This window comes from Microtus oregoni, unplaced genomic scaffold, assembly GCF_018167655.1.
Source record: "Microtus oregoni isolate MIOR12 unplaced genomic scaffold, Mior012 000043F_ref0000047, whole genome shotgun sequence".
NCBI classification, from domain to species: Eukaryota; Metazoa; Chordata; class Mammalia; order Rodentia; family Cricetidae; genus Microtus; species Microtus oregoni.
The window spans coordinates 13280910-13297761 of NW_024543210.1; the positions used below are offsets into that span (position 1 = coordinate 13280910).

General features: G+C 46.0%; 1 long non-coding RNA gene across 1 annotated transcript; it reads right to left on the bottom strand.

The window, feature by feature from the left end:
* Positions 1-10931: 10931 nt before the first annotated feature.
* LOC121434464 lies at positions 10932-16847 on the bottom strand. Its single transcript, XR_005972430.1, has 4 exons — positions 16531-16847; positions 15351-15575; positions 13413-13568; positions 10932-10958 (listed from the first exon to the last, which is right to left on the bottom strand). It is a non-coding gene; the product is annotated as an uncharacterized LOC121434464 (long non-coding RNA).
* Positions 16848-16852: the final 5 nt, after the last annotated feature.

The window sequence follows — 16852 nt, forward strand, 5'->3', positions numbered from 1 at the left end:
GATTGGTTCTAAACCAACATAAAAAAAAAAAAAAGATTCTCCCCACTAAAAGACTGTGACATCTGCTTCTCACAAATTGTCCCTCTGTCCCTGACCTAAGACGAGACCAAGTCTTCACATCAGGCTATTCCTGTGCTGCCTTTAAATGATACATGGGGGAGGGGGGCATTTATGTTAGCATTGGCAAATTCAGCTGAGATCATATTGAAAAGACAAACTTGTACATCATAGAAACAGAAGGAAATGTCTTCGTTCCTAAGAACTGTGATTCCTGTTAATCAACTTAAATACTCAACAAAACACCAAAGACAAGGTAGTTTTGGAGGGCATAAAGGGGTGGGGTCCAAGGTCCAAGTGTTGAGTTCTTAGTGGCCAGCTACTCGTCTGCCCAAGCAGAGAGGAAAAAAGTTCATCTTACATGATCTTATGCTTTATTTTCTCTTTATTGATTTTGGCAAGTATGAGAATTATGGTTTTGAAGACTGAGGATTCTCAAATGATCATCTGCTTCATTTTACTGATAGACGGTTGAAGCTCAAAGGGGTTAGATGATGTTTATGGTTTGTGGACTGGACTCGAGCACTTGGGGAAGGCCCGGCTGTGGCTTCTCTGTTTTAGAAAAGAAGCTGGTGGACAAACACTGGAATATGATATCTGGAATAGCATAACATAGTCACCCAGAGTTTCGTCAACCAGTCAGCGGGGCTTCCATCAGAGGGAGTACTGATCAGGGCATGCCACATGGTTTATCTGTAGTGTCCAAATTAGCTATTTTCATGGCCATCTTAATACCAGGTTCAGCCTCTGGCCTCCTTCACCTGATGAAGGCCAACTCTAAATGTATTCAGTGTGCCCAGCTTCTTTCTACACCATCTGTCTCCCCAGCAAGACACGCGGTGGTTCTTTATCTACTGATAATGTACGTGTATCTGTGTGCGTGCATGTGTGTGTGTGTGCATGTGCATGTGTGTGTGCGCATGCGTGTGCAGGAGATTTCACTCATCCAACAGCTCTACATATAGCGTTTTCCTTTCACAGTGTTTCTTCGTGTGAAGAGTATTTGATTAGTCTTTTTTAAAAAAATATTTATTTATTTATTATTTATTATGTATACAGTATTCTGGTGCGGGCACCAGACCTCATTACAGATGGTTGTGAGCCACCATGTGATTGCTGGGAATTGAACTCAGGACCTTTGGAAGAGCAGGCAATGCTCTTAACCTCTGAGCCATCTCTCCAGCCCCCTATTTGATTAATCTTAAGCCTGATGATCTGAGTTTGATTCCACAGGACCTACAAGGTGAAAGGGGAGAACTGTCGCCTGCAAGTTGTCTTCTGACCACCACACGTGTTCTGGAACACACACAGGCACGCACACACACACACACACACACACACTCACACACATTGAATAAACAAATGTAATTTTTAGAAGTTTATGGGGCTGGAGAGACGGCTCAGAGGTAAAGAGCGTGTACTATTCTTACACAACGCCTGAGTTTGGTTCCCACGCTGTGTGGCTCACTCATCAACTCCTGCTTGGGGGAGTCTGACCCCGTCTTCTGGCCTTTATGAACACAACACACATGTGCATCTCCACAAAGGTGCACACACACACACAAATTGAAAAACCAAAAAAAAAAGAAACAAAGAAACAGAAGATTAATTAAGATGCACTCATTCACCCCAGGGAACCCTGGATTCTGATGTTTTGTCCTGGTGAAGAAAGGATGGAGCCTATGGGGGACTCAGTTTCTCTACTGAAAATAATAGGCAAATAGGCTCAGACCAGGAGATCTTTTAAGTTGTTTGTGTATGTGCGTGTTTGTTTGTTTTGTTTTGTTTTGAGGCAGGATCTCAATATGAAGTCCTGGTTGGCCTAGAACTTGCTTTGTGGATCAGGCTGGCTTTGGACTCACAGGGATCTGTTTGTCTCTGCCTCTGGAGTGCTGGGATTAAGGTGTGAGCCAGGAGACCAAGGGATCTTTAATTTCCCTGCTAGGACCAGATTGTCATGTCTCTAATACTTGGCTGAGGACTACAAGAATCTTATCTAATTCCAATTCTGATAACACACAGAGCCTAATCTCTCCAAGAGTAGCAAAATGCCAGTCTCTACTTGGCTGCCTACTGAACATCTCTAACCTAGCACATCTGAAACGGGATTCTTAGTTTACCCCATTGACCCAAACTAGCTGTCACTCAGTTTTTCCATCTTACTGGGATGGCTTCATCACCCACCCACATGCTTCAGGCAGACATCTAAGGGCTATTGGATTTTCCCCTCCTTCCTCGGGACCAACCAGTTATTAGTAAGTCCTATTAGTGGGACCTATAGTCTTGCTTCTCCTGGCCTTCTCACAACCATTTCTCTCATCTACATCCTCACAGTCCTCCCTGGGACCACACACATTCAACAGCTTCCAGTCTCTCCCTTCTGCAAACCCCCTTCCATACAACCACATGACAGTTTAGACACCTCATTCAGTCCTGTGCCTCTCTGCTGAGAACACCTTGCTAGTGGCTTCTGACCACACTTGGAATAAATCTGAACTCTTGGTTTGGATTTATGATACTCTAAGTCAGGAAGTCAGGGTTCTCAACCTGTGGGTCGTAACCCAACTGCAGTCATGTATTAGATATATAGCCTGCATATCAGACATTTACATTATGATTCATAATAGCAAAATCGCGGTTGTGAAGTAGCAATGAGATCATTTTAGGGGGGAGGGGTCACCACAGCACGAGGAATTGTAATGAAAGGTCTCAGCATTAGGAAGTTTGAGAGCCCCTGGCCTAAGCGATCCATCCTGTCTCCATCCACATTTTACTCCTTTCTCTCTCAGCCCCTGGCCCCTCTAACTGGTCTGCCTTCTCTGAATCTGCTCACCCCATTCCTCTCGTGGACCTGTGTGCCACTTCTTTCTTCTGTGTTCATTACTCTTCCCATAATCCCACGCTGGTTTCTCTTCTACCGTTCTGTCATTACACCAGGAAGCATCTGCCTGAAAGAATCATCTTCTATCCACCCAATGTGGAGTAGATCACGACTCTTTGGTAAGTCATGGAAGTGTGAGACCCATTGGGACAGAGATCTCATTCTGACCACCCAAACATCCCTAGCACAGAATGGTGCTTGCACAGGAAAGGAGGCCCAATGCTTGCTGTGTAGATGCTGGGTGAGAAGAACACCTGAGCCTTAAGGCTTCTGGTCCCCTTCTCCTGTACCCTGTGCCTCAGCTCTGTTCTGTGCTAGGCCAGTTGATGTTTCCACGTGTGGATTCGTACAGACTTCAAGGCCCTGGAGGGCAGAGATGGCTTCTTATAACTGCTCAGAATGTGTGTGTGTGTGTGTGTGTGTGTGTGTGTGTGTGCGCGCGCGCGCACGCTCGCGTGTGCGCCTAGCACAAAGCTGAACAAATATATCTACTGTCCATCAGGGATCTAAATTACATCTGTGTATGCCGCCTATCATTTAAAGGTAGACCAGAGGGCCTGGGAATGACTGTCACTGAAAAGGCTCTGTTCCCCAGCTCAGCAAGCACACAACAAAATCCTTTGTAGCATCCTTACAATTTTTTCTTTTACATTTATAGAATCATTTTTGACTACAACAAGAAGTTTTGACACGGTTGAGAACTGTTCAGAACCAGAGACTAGAAACAATCAGAAAGCCGCATGAGCACTTCATAAAGGTAAGTTACACATGGTTGCATAAAGGTAAGTTACACATGGTTGCATATGGCCTTTTTTTTTTTTTTTTTTTTTTAGTCAGGGTCTTCCTATGTAACCCTGCATGGCCTGGAATTTGCTATGCAGTATAGCTAGCCTCCTATCTCTTTTTCCCATGTGCTGGTGTGTTAAAGGTGTGTGCTACCACACCCAGATAACATATGTTCTTTTTAAAGTGTTTTTATCTGAAATAGGATTACATCATTCCCCATCTTTCTTCCCAGTTACCTTCCCTTAAAACCTTCCATGTACTCCCCACTCTCAAGTTAATAGCCTCTTTTTCTTTGGTTATCTGTTACATGTGTATACATACATAAATATATAAAAATATATTTATTATTTAAACTATGTAAATAGACTCTGCTGAATCTGGTTTTTGTTGTTTTTTGTGTATACGGTATCAGGACTAATCAATCTGCATTGGACAACCACTAACGGGCTCTTCCCTAGGAGGAGCTAACTCTCCTTCTCCCAGCAGTCAGTAGTTGCCTGTAGTTCTTTGTCTAGGGCTGGGACCCTGCGAAATTGTCCCTCTTCCACATTAACATGTCCATTGATATCGTCATCTGCCTGGTCTTCTAGGAGATACTGTTTCACAGCACACCGCCTGGTTGTCTGGCTCTTGCAATCTTTCTACCCACTCTTCTGGGATGTTGCCTGAGCCAAGGATGCAGGAGCTAGGATGTAACTGTATCCATCGGGCTGGGCTCTCCACAATCCATTGATCTCAGCATTATGTCTGTTTGTGGTTTCCTGTGATGGTCTCCAGTTGCTGTAAAGAGAAACTGCTTTGATGAGGGGCGAGAGCTGCACTTATGTATAAGGGATAAGATTTAGAATGTAGTCAGAAATCACGCTGGTCTAGCAAAGCTGCCATAGTAGATTCTTTCCTATGGTCCATGATCTCACCAGCCCCAGGAAGCTGGCTAGGTTTCCTGTACCAGGCATGATTTCCCTCCTGTTGAATGAACAACAAACTTCTTCAAGTTAAAAGTGGAAGGGAAAATCAGTTTCCTGAGTCCATAAGAAGTTCTGAACCTGAGAGCCAAGGAGAGCACATTTCCCCTGAACAGTTTGTCTGTCTGACACTCTTGCAACTAATGTGAGAGCCAGGCCTGGTGGTCGGTCCGGTCCTTCGTTCTCCACCTCACTTTGCTCCACATTCTCCATTTTCCCTAGAAAATTCAAATTTACATTTTAGAAGGCATCACAGGTCATTTCCCCCCTCCACACCCATCCCTGTGGCCTAGCAGAGGAAAATTCCCTTTGCTTTTCCAGTTAGGAGCAACAGTAACAACAACAAAGTTCATTCCTAATCAGTCCCTGACAATCCTGGGAAGGAAGATGCGCGCCACCACATCTCCGACAGGCTTTTACAATCTAGTTTTATTATTCGGCTCTCACGGAAATGCTGATCCCTGAGAAGGAGAGGAAGACGATCTCTCATGGTTCTTCAGCACGAACAGCTTACTAAAAACAGGAAGCACAGGCCACACCACTGTCACTGCAGGGGTACACTAAGAAGGAAGGACCAAGAGCCCTTTATTGTCCCCACAAAAGGAAAGGACAAGGGATGGGGAGTAACTTGTGGAATGTGAGGGAGTGGACGAGGGAGAAAGGAAAGTAGGTGGGCACACCTTCCTCAGACATAAGCCAGGGGACAATGGTCAAAGCCACCAGTGAGATGTGAGTCTGGACCTTCTTGGTGACACATCCTAACAGGATGGCCTGGTGGCCATTTTTAGAGCAGTGTTAGGGTACAACCGTCTAAGTAAATTCCACCACATGTTTCACCCCATCTGACCTCCTGCAAATAAACAATATGCAGGGCTTGGGGAGATGGACCAGTGGCTAAGCACTTACCTCGTAAGCATGTGTAGTAAGTTGGGATTCACCTAATTAAATGCTGTAAATGCCCGATGGGTATGGTGTCTGTGTATAACCCCAGCCTCAGAAGGCAGAGACAGGCTCCATAGACCCAAGACGAGCCACGCTGCTGGGTTTTGGGTTTGGTTTAGAGACCCTGCCTCAATGAATAAGGTAGAAAAATTATGAAGGGCGATTCTTGACATCAATCAATCTTGCATCAACTCACATGCACAAACACACAAGCAAACACGCATGCATACATACCCTTGCATAGACACATACACATAAATGAAAACAGAAAAAGAAAAATGTGTAAAGTATTATCATGGGGTTTTTCGTTCATAACCAGCAAGAAGTGAGGAACTTCTGTTTTGCAATTTTTCTTCAATAACAGGATCCTTATCTTCAGAATTCTCTTCTAGAAGTCACAATAATACATTCTGAGGGCTGGGTAAATGGTTCAGTCAATACAACATGTGCCATACGAGCATGAGAACCTGAGTTCAGACCTCCAGTACCCATGTCACAAAAAGCTGGCTTTAGTAGCCAAGGCTAGAGCCCGCACTGGAGGCACAGACACAAGCAGGTCCTTGGAGTTCATTAGCCAGCTAGTGTAAAAGAATCCAGGACTTCCAGGTTCAGAGAGAGACCCTGTCTCGACAAATAAGGTAGCAAGTGATTGAGGAAGCCAGTCAACATCAATCTCTGACCTCCACATGCACACCTGCCCACACCTGTGTGCACACAGCACATGCACGTGTGCACACAAACATACATGCTCGCCAATAAAAATGATATGCTAGACTCTAGAGTCCTAGCTTCTGTCAGTGGGAGGGACCAGACGGGCGGTTCTGAAGGTTTCAAGATCCACTTAATTCCTATAAAAAGGACATGCGCCAACAATGCGCTATTATTCCCATTTCCCCCCTTTACTTAGCAGATGTTAATCGGAGGTAGATGGAGGACGCAAATCTTCAGTTTTAGACAGAAGGGGACAGGACCTGAGACTAAGGAGGAGGCCATTTGTAGGACGGGAGGAGAGAGGAGCGAGGACCGCCTTTCCCGCCTTCCCCTTGGGCCTTGTGGTAGGTGTTCCTCTGAACCCTGTGAGGATCACAGGGCTGGTTCCTCCAGTTTGCCTGCAAGCCTCTGCTCTGCGCCTGAGTCCCTTTTCCTACTCGTTGTGCTTCGTCATCAAAACTGGAAAAAACCACACTAAGCCCTTTGTCCCACGCATCTGACGACTGATTCCTACGGTTACTGGTTACTGGGTGAAGGTTTTCTCCGCAGTTCTCAAAAGAATCAGACAGGTGAGGACCTTAGGTGGATGAGGGTGGGGATGCAGTTTCCCCAACTCCGCCTACAGGCATGGCCGCTCCCCACCCCCAACAACCACAGCTCTCCGAACAATGGGATGCAGAAGAATTCAAAATGAATAGCAGATAGCCTTTCTTTGGGACCTCTGATCCAATTCTCTTAAATCCACCCTGCTTTCTTTAGAGAGCACAGGCATTTGCTCCTGGGCCTATGTTCGTGGTTGCTAACATGAGTATAATTGAAAGGATTAGTGATATCGTTGCCTCTTTGTTTTGTTTAAAAAAAAAAAAGATTCCATTTCCTAGTTTAACTTGCTTGGAGAATATGAAAAACCTGCAATCCGGGTTTTTATCAATGAAGGTTCGTGTTTTCTCAATCTTTGAAGGAATCTTTGAAGGAAGAGCTCTTTGCTCTTTGAAACAAGATGATCCATTCCCATTGAAGGTTTCTCATTGTGAAGTCCAATGTCAAGGGAAAAGTTAATGGGTGAATTACAAGTGCTCACCACAATGGGACCGGATTTCTATAAGACAGAGAAAGGAGGCGGAATGAAGCCAGCTGTTGCTTCTCTATAAAAACACGGAACTAATGACGGTCCCTCTGCAACTAGGGAGGTCTTTCTGCTCTGTTCAGCGTTGTCATAACTGCTCTGTCTTCCTTTGGCCAAATCTCTCCTGTGCTGCTGCTTTAGGACAACAGAGAAGGCCAGAAATACTACTGCAGGAGCATGCTCACCTTATCCATTTCAGGGAGGTATGCGAGATTAAATTTGCTCTTCTCTTGGATTGGTTCATTGAGCACCAGTGGTCAGGGTAAGTTAGTTCAAGCTCATCTTGTGGTCATAGATAGCCCCATGCTGCCTGGGTTGTTCCGAAGGAGTGAGGGATGCACGTGGACCCAATGCTACTGCTAAACTAACATTGGCTGGTGGGTGTAACTAGTATCCAAAATGTAGCTGATGGGACAAGACACTTGCATCTACCAGAGGAGCTGACATTTCTTTACACCATGGTGAGGGGCTCATGTGACTCTTTATGAGAGATGAGGAAGTAGCTCCTATGTGAGGTGCTCTAATCAAGGTTTGGAGTCGTGCTGGAGAGATGTCAGGCTATGGCTATGGTCATCAACAGTGGTCCCAGTGAATGGCTGTCACACTTCAGGCTACTCAGTTGGGCATCATATTAGTACATTTTCTTGTAACTGTGACCACATACCTGACAAAGAAACTTGAGGAAGGAAATGGTTAGATACACCCCACAATGGTGGAGGAGGCATGGCAGCCAATCCAGCTCCTGTCCCTGGCCTTAAAAGGCTGCTGGCTCTTAGAAGACCAGAAAGGAGAGAGGAACACTTGCTCTGTCTTGGCTTTCTCCTTTGCCCCCTTTTTATTCAGGCTAGGACAATGACAACAGCCCATGAGACAGTGCCACACTCACAGTAGGCCGTCCCCGATGAGTTAACCCTCTCTGGAAATACTGTCATCGATGCACCCCAAGGGTGGCTTACTAATGTGCTGGGTGTTTGTTAACACTTGAACATAGTCAAAAGGCTGAGAATTGACGAGTTTCTTAGCCAATCAAGTTGATAATAAAAAATTAATCGTCCAGGTAAGCATAGAGTTACATGACTATAATCCTGGCACTTGGGGGTGGGGGAAGGAGGATCAGAAGTTCAAGGCTATCCTTAGCCAATAGGGACTTTGAAGCCAGCCTGGGCTACATGAAATGCCGGGAAATAACCATCACACATACTGCCCCACCCCTTCACATCGCTAGCTCCTGGACGAACCTGGACTCTGCATTATCCCCCAACATCAAGAGAAGTGAGCAGATGGCCTGTGGCATTTTACTTTTTAGCAGGAAGTCAATTTGCCTCCTAGCATTGGGGAGTCCCCGAGCACAGGAAGAGGGCACCCCCCCCACAGGAACAGATGATGTTCTCATACTAGAGGAGAGGGGCTCAGCACAGTACCCTGGGCCATAGATACCAATCTTTGCTCGCTATACTATGCTGACATACCACGAGGTGTTGCCAGGAATTTGGGTTGACTGGAGAGATGAGCAACTTTTAACCCGTGTTCACTTTCTTGAGCCCTGGTTCTTCTGCTGAACCCGCTGTAAGGTGGCCATATGACAGTCACACTCTCTGATGTGACAGATAATGAGGTTCTTTGCCACCCTGCCACCCACCAGACGCGGGGCTCTTTCTGACCCCCACAACGTCATAATTTGCATGCTCTAAAAGAAGTGAGGAAATAATGTATTTAAATCCTGTGGTCTCCATGAAGTCAGAGGAAAAAGCAACCCGCCAACCCCCCCAGCATTTTAATGTGAACATCGCAAACCCTGTACTCAGAGTGGCAAGTGGTATAATCTATAGTGCTATTTGACAGGATGCTTCTTCCTAGTTGCTTCTCACCAGAGGGGAAGGCTTGGAGCAGCATGGCTAGAAAAACCATCCATTTTCTGTGAAATAAGGAAAGCGCTGGGGGCCTAAATAGTAAGGTTATCAAATATCTTACACACAAACAGCTACCTTAAATGGACCGCCACACAAGCAAGGGTTTTCTCCTGATGGTAATGTTTGCTATTTTAATGTACAATATGGCACTTTGCAGACACAGGAAGCTCAATGAATTTTCCTTGGTGGTGATAACAGCTGGAGCTAACATAAATTGTCTCTTATTTTGGTAACAAAAGGCTTGGCATTTATTATTTTCGTGGAAGCCATAGAGGTATTTTTAAAATAGTACACTAAAAACGTGGGTGAAGTGTTAGGCTTACTGGACACCATTACCGATTTTGATGCACTCAAAATAAGATTATTATTATTATTATTCACTAAAACACAGTTTGTGCATTCCACTCACCCAACTTCCTGTAATGTCAATGGCTCAAATGTCATAGATTAATCTAAACTAAGGATTAATGGTTGGTAAAAAACCAATTAAGTAAACTGCAGGCTTTGTTTGGATTTCCTACCTTTTCATCTCAGAGACACCAATATCAATTCGAACTGCGGGGTCTCTAAAACTTCAGTAGCAAAACGACATTAATTCAGACTGATTGGGGTTAGATACAAGATGGCGTGGAAAGGTCACAATACCTAGCCTTTTCTGTGCCAAATGCTTAATGCTCCCAGGGTGGGGGAGACACTGGATGTTATCCTATTCGTGTTATACATGATACAGTCAGCCTTAGGAGGAGAAACAATTGTTGTATGGCTGCTCTTTGAGGGGCTAGATATGCGCTAAGGTCTTCCCCTGTCTCTCCAGATCTCTCCATCCCTTCCCCACCCCTCTCTGCATGCATGTGCACGCATGTGCATGTGGAGGTGAGAGGTCAACACTGCCCACCTTACTTGGGCTAAGATCTTTCTTATTCCAAGGTCCTGGACCATGGTCACAGTGGTATAAACTGGGACATTCGGTCTGGGTGTGAAACATTGAGCCAAACCTGCCCACAGCTCCTCTTCCAAAGGTCGCATGGATCAGCTATGGCAGCTAACCTCAATGGGGAGGTTGATCATCCTAAACTAGTAATGAGCGGGGTTTTTTGTAGCATCTAGACACGTATTGACTCTGCAGAGAACACAGAAGCTTCATCTGGGTGAGGGAGGAGCTGGGTCAGGGGGGGCAGCCGGCTCTCCTGTCAGAGCATGGAGAAGCATGTTGCAAACATCCCCACTGCCTTTGGCTTTCCTTTCCTGAGTGTTTTAAGGCTTAATTAATGCGTGTAAAGTGATCTGAAACATGGGAATGAAAAGAGCCAGGGACCCACAGAGTGCCAATGATTACCTGAGGCCAGACAGCTGTAAAAGGGAACCAGAGGGGGCCTAGAGAGGCTGGGAGAGGGCTCTGCTTAGCAGCCAGCTGGCTGGCCCCATGCCACCTTGGACTGTTTTTGGCAGGGTTCGGCCCCATGCCATCCTCTCAAGGCTGACAAAGCAGCTATACTCAGGAGAAATCATTCTCTCGGGACCTCAGCTGGAGCTGAAGAACCAATGTGAAGACGCAAACTGGCCATTTTCCGGAGTCGACCCTATAGTGGAAGAGATGAGACAATACTTACCCATCTCTCTTGTCAAAGCAAGACAACTGCAGATTCCTACATTTTGGGGCCATGAAGGGATGCACGCAGAAACATCAAAGAGATGAATGAGTCACCGCTTTCCTCTTGACAGGAGGCACAGTGACAGTCCCATCACCCGTGGGAGGCAGTGAATCTCTTTAAAATGGTGGGTGGAAATAATGAGGTCCAGGGCCCACGCTGTTGCCCCATCTCCTTAGAGAGTTATTAAAAGGATACGGCTATCAGTTTCATGGAGGATGTTAAGAAGTGGCACCTCATTGTGACTCAAAGCATCCGGAGAAGCAAGTGGCGACTCTTTCCTCCATTCTAAACTGATTCCTACCAGTATCTACCAAGTTTGAGAAGCATCCAACACAGAGCCCCAGCACATGCCTGTGTACATAAACGGGGGCTATTTATACAGAGGAACCCAAACTGTTGTGATGATGGATTTGGCAAAAAGGGTTGCTGGGGTAATCCAAAGTCTATGTTGGGTCTTCATCATGTTTCCGAGTCCTGCTTGGGCTAACTGTTGGGGTGTTATCCATCTCCAGAACCCACAATAGGAGGATGTGGGTTTAGTGATCGGGATAGAAGGAAACTTGCTTTCCTGGCTTGTGAAAGAATTCCAGAGGGCTCTGATGGCCTCAAAGTGAGACTCACTTCAAGACCAGGTCAATGGCTATACCATAAAATGCCTCCTAAGTGGACTGAGACATCCCCCCCCCAAAAAAGGCGGGTCCATTTATAATGTCTCTGCCTGAGTAGTTTAAGTGGTCAAGAGACACTGTCAAGCCCAGCCACCACTACCACCACAGTAATTGAGGCTGTTTTTCTCTGTACTCCTCACTCCTGACTGGCTCCTACTGTCTGATGTCTGGGGTGGGTACAAGAGTACCTGTTGTTAATGGATCACCAGAGGGTCCTCTGAAGTTACCAGTAATAAATTCCTTCATATCCACATCTAAACTAGGATAATGGTAATCTCCAGTAAGTCACCCTACTTTCTAAATCACGTCAGATCTAAGTCATCCTCCACTGGGTCCAAAGATAACTCCTACAAAGCTCAGCATCCTTTCTGTTTAGAGTTATGCTGTTAGCTTGGCTAACTCTGCAGCTTGCTGCTTCAAGGCTTAGGATAACAGATCAGCCTCCAGAGTTGCAAAACCAGATTTTGTTTTGTTTTAAGACAGAGCCTGGCTCTGTAGTTGTGGCTGTCCTTGAACTCACAGAGATCCAACTGCCTCTGCCTCCCAGTGCTGGGATTAAAGGTGTGTGTCACCACACCTGTCTGGCACAGCAAAATTCTTAGAATAAATATCAATCAACATTTCTTCCTCCCTCTTTCCCCTCCCTCTCTCTCTTCCCATCCTATATGTTATATAATAATCTTTTTGTACACTGTGAAGATGTGTCTTTGCCAAGGCACCTTCTGATTGGTTTAATAAAAGAGCTGACTGGCCAATATTTAGGCAGGAAAAGGTTAGACAAGAAGCCAAAATGAGTGAATTCTGGGAAGAAGGAGGACAGAGTAACATGGAGTTGCAAGGTCAGATGCAGAGGATGCAGGAGATGAACATGCCATGCTGAAAAAGGTACTGCCACGTGGTAGAGTGTAGATAAGAAATATAGGTTAATTTGATATTTAAGAGCTAGTTAGTAATAAGCCTAAGCTATTGACTGAGCATTTATAATGATTGAAAGTCTCCATGTGGTTATTTGAGAGCCAATTGGTGGGACAGAGCTAATTGGTAGTCCCTATACCTATAGGTTCTGTTCCTCTGGAGAATGTGAACTAATGCAAATATTTTATTTCTTAACGTTATCCATTCCATTTAAATTTTTTGACACAGTGTCTCTGGTTATGTAGCCTAGGATGACCTTGAATTTCTGATCGTTAGGATCACAGATTTGTATTACCATACCCATTTTATGTGGTGCTGGGAATCTAATTTGGGGTCTCCTGCATGCTAGGCAAGCAAACTACCTGTTAAGGCACACCCCCAGTCCCTCATTCATGCACTGAAAAAAATTGAGCACTTACAATATATCAGACACTTTTTTGCTTGTTTTTGTTTCAAGACAGGGTCTCTGTAACCCAGGTTGGCCTCAAACCCTCAGCAATTCTGTGAACCTTCCAGGTGCTGGGATTAAAGGTGTTAGCCACCATAGCCAGTTCAGACACTTTTATGTTTTTGACAATTCTCAGTGGGGGAAAAAAAGCAAAGATTCTTGGCACTGTGAAACTTCTACTGCTGTGTGTAGAAGAGACAGTGGATTATAAAGATCATAGATCCAACGTGTCCGAAAGTGGTCAGGGCAAAGAGAGAGGGGGAAACAGTAGGATCTGGAGACAAGAGACACTGGGGAAGGGACACTGGACAAGGGCTTTCAGGACATAAAGGGTGTGGAAACCATAATCACCTTCAATGCTCAAGGGACCCAGGCTTAGGATGTACAGCAATTCTTCATGTGACGGTGTCTCCCTTAGATGGTCTCACCTTTCTGGCCCTCCACAGCCTGGCCATGCTTGAGTGCTCTCTCCAGCAGAACATTCCAGAGGACTTTCTCTCCGCTCTCCTGTGTATCAAGATGAAGCTACTCAGGGATTAATCCCAGCAGAAAGCTAACAACACCCCCAGAACTGAACAGTTCATAAGAAGAGTCAGTGTTTACTGGGCCCAGGGCCTGAGGTCACCCGACAAAGGATCCAGTTAGGTGCAGCCGAGCAAATGATGCCGTGAGGCAAGAAGAAGGAGATGACATTCTCTGGCCTGTCCCTTCCTGCCACTGTCCACTTTCCCTTTTGTCTTCCTTCTTGGCCATATCCAGCCAGCAGCCAGCTGGCCCGGGATTCTGGGACACCTAGATGGGCAAAAGTAGCTTCAGCAACTCAGAGAAGAAAGCATTTGAGAATGTATCAGAAGATAACTGTCCCCAAGACAGGGACAATTGGCACTCAACGTAGGGCACTAAAGACATTGTGCTAGTTAGTTTTTATCAGCTTGACACAAACCAGAGTCACCTGGGAGGAGGGACCCTCAGCTGAAGAATTGCCTCCATTAGAATGGTCTGAGGGCATATCTGTGGGTCTTTAGAAAAAAAAAACCTGATTGATGTGGGGGGACCCACAATGCCCATTGTGGGTATGAATATATATATATATATATATATATATATATATATATATATATATATATATCAGAGCAAGCCAGAAAGTACTGTTCCTCTGGTCTCAGCTTCAGTTCCTGCCTCCCAGTTCCTGCCTGACTTCTCAGTGATGGATTAGGACCTGGGAACTGTAAAGAGAAACCAAAAGCTCTTCTGCAAGCTGCTTTTGGCCAGCGTTCACTCACAACCACAGAAAGACAGACTAGGACCAGATCATTTTCATCCCACAGCCTAGAGTGACGCCTGGCTCAAAGCTTGATCCATTCACAGTTGGATGAATGAGCGAAGTTGAGAATGAATGAATGGATGGATGGATGACAGCTTCAGCCTTGCTCTTTGCTTAGTCCAGGGGCTGCCTTGCGGCATCACGCCGTTTCCTGCCAGTGCTGACGTGGCTTGGATCCAAGTGTTCACACCATTTTAAGGCCACACAGACGGTATAACTATAGAATCATAAGAGTGTTTCTACAAAGAGGCCAAATAAACCTGTCCAGTGAACTTGACACAAATCCTTCCAAGCAGTTTGCCAGGAAGGTATACACACACACACACACACACACACACACACACACACACATCCCTTCCCATGTCCCTGCCCTGACTAGCACCTTCCTCAGAAATGGACTCCGTTTTTGATGTTGCTGTCTGTCAGGCTTGAAGTCACTCAGCTCTTCACCTGGTTAACAACAGGTTGGCAGGCATTGTGAGGAGTGACAGAGAGGAGGAAGTGGAAAGCCACAACAGATCTGTTTGCTGGCTTCCCCGCAGGTGCAGCAGAGCAGAGATGTGACTCCCAGAAGGCCTGTTAGACTCCAGGTGCCACTTAGGTCTGCACTGGGGCATCCTGGATCACAGTGATGATTCACCTTCTCTAAGATACTACTTGACTCCTTGGAGTTTACAAAGTCTTTCAGAGGGACCCTAGAAAGTGATCAGTTTCCACTGAGGAAATGTGCCCCGTGGGTCAAGTGGAGCTAGTTCTGTCCCCAACACAGAGCAAAACAGTGCACGTGGGTGACCCTGGCACTGCCCAGCCTCGAGCTGGAAGCCCCAGGAGGAAAATCTGAACAGTATAGGTTCTGCCAACAAAACATCTCAGCAGAGACTAAAATATTCTCAAGCAGCTTCATGTGGCCCTGCTGTAGGCTGGGGCTCTGCTGTAGGTAGGAAAGGAGGAGGCCATAAACCTACCTGCATTCCCACAGCATCTGCAGAGAAGTAGTTGATGGGGGCAGATGTCTGCTTGCCAGAATAGGACTTGCTCAAAGTGTGGGAGGCTTGACACCAGCATTCCAGCTGCGCTGCTCAGCAGCTGGGTGGCTTCGGATGGGTCCTTACCTGGCCCTCCATTGCCTTCTTCAAAAGCTGGGAATTATGTGGTTTTTATTGGAGATACGATAAAGGTCACAGAAGTACCTTGAAGATGGATGAAGGTACCATATTACAACAGTAGGCATGAGAAGAGGCGCCTGTGATGTTTAGTTAATAATGTTTTAAAATCTTTTATTCCATTTAGCTATCCACTGGCGGAAGGGTGAGGGCAACAACACTTTTCAAAGGGATGTTTTCTGCTCTGAAATTAGAAGTCAGAAGGCACGGTTTTAATTTTCTTCTTGGTGGAAACGACGGCACCCTTGCTATTAGCAGTCTGGACAGAATCATGACCTTCTAACGGGGTGGTAGCGAAGAATGAAGGAATACGTTCGGTTGCCAAACCTTTCAAACAGGTTTTCCCAACTAAAGCACTGTCACCAGGAATCGGGAGCTAATGGAATTGTCTTCAAGAAGCACCTACAAGATTTAAGGTACCTTCCAGGAGGGCCACAGTCAATGCAGAAGCAAAGGCTGCTAGAGAGCCCCCAAAGGGAGGACGTGGGGTGGGGGTGGGGGTGGGAACAGAGGTTGCGTGAACTCCTGCAAAGGAACAGCTTTCTCCTGTTGAGAAAGAAAGCTAGAATTTTTACAGTCCCCCTGATGGCACATGAGCTGATCTGTGAACCAATCTAGGATCATAATTTACTTTTGGTTTATGGGATTTGTGAATTTTCGCATTTGTTTTAATTTGTAATTAAGTTTTCTCTACGAGGCACACCATATGCCACCATTAATTCTCTCTTGTTGATTTCTTAGGAGATACATGAGTGCATATTTTGATGTAATTTTGGAGGTCTTTTGAAAAGCAGATGACTACGTGCTGAGCCATATGGGGCTTTGTTATTTAAAACACAAATTATAAAGCTCGAGAAAGCAAAATGGAAAAAAAAAACTGTTAACGGGGAAAAGATTGGGGAAAACTGATTTCAAGCGCACGGACTGTCCACTTTTCCCCTTAATATTCTGAAATCTCCGAGGATCCCGCGATGTCTCTTACCTTCTGTGAGCGCACTCTATACCACAGGTGCACGGAGCAAACCTCCCCGGCCACGTTTGTGCTTTACACCCGGGCTGCAGATTCTAGCATCTGCCTTCTGGGAGTTCGGCTGAAGCCAGCGTCTTTCTTTGCACACCCAGGCTTTGGCACTGAACTCGTTTTTCTCCGCACCCACGGCGGCTCGGCTTTCCCACTAGTGCTTTCCCGGGGCTCCCCCTCCCCGGCCGCCCCACAGTACGTGCAGGCTGCAGAGCGGGCCGCGGCCCGGACGGCGAGCGCTAGGACCCAGCAGGACTCCGGGCCCGGGTGGGAGCCGAGCCGC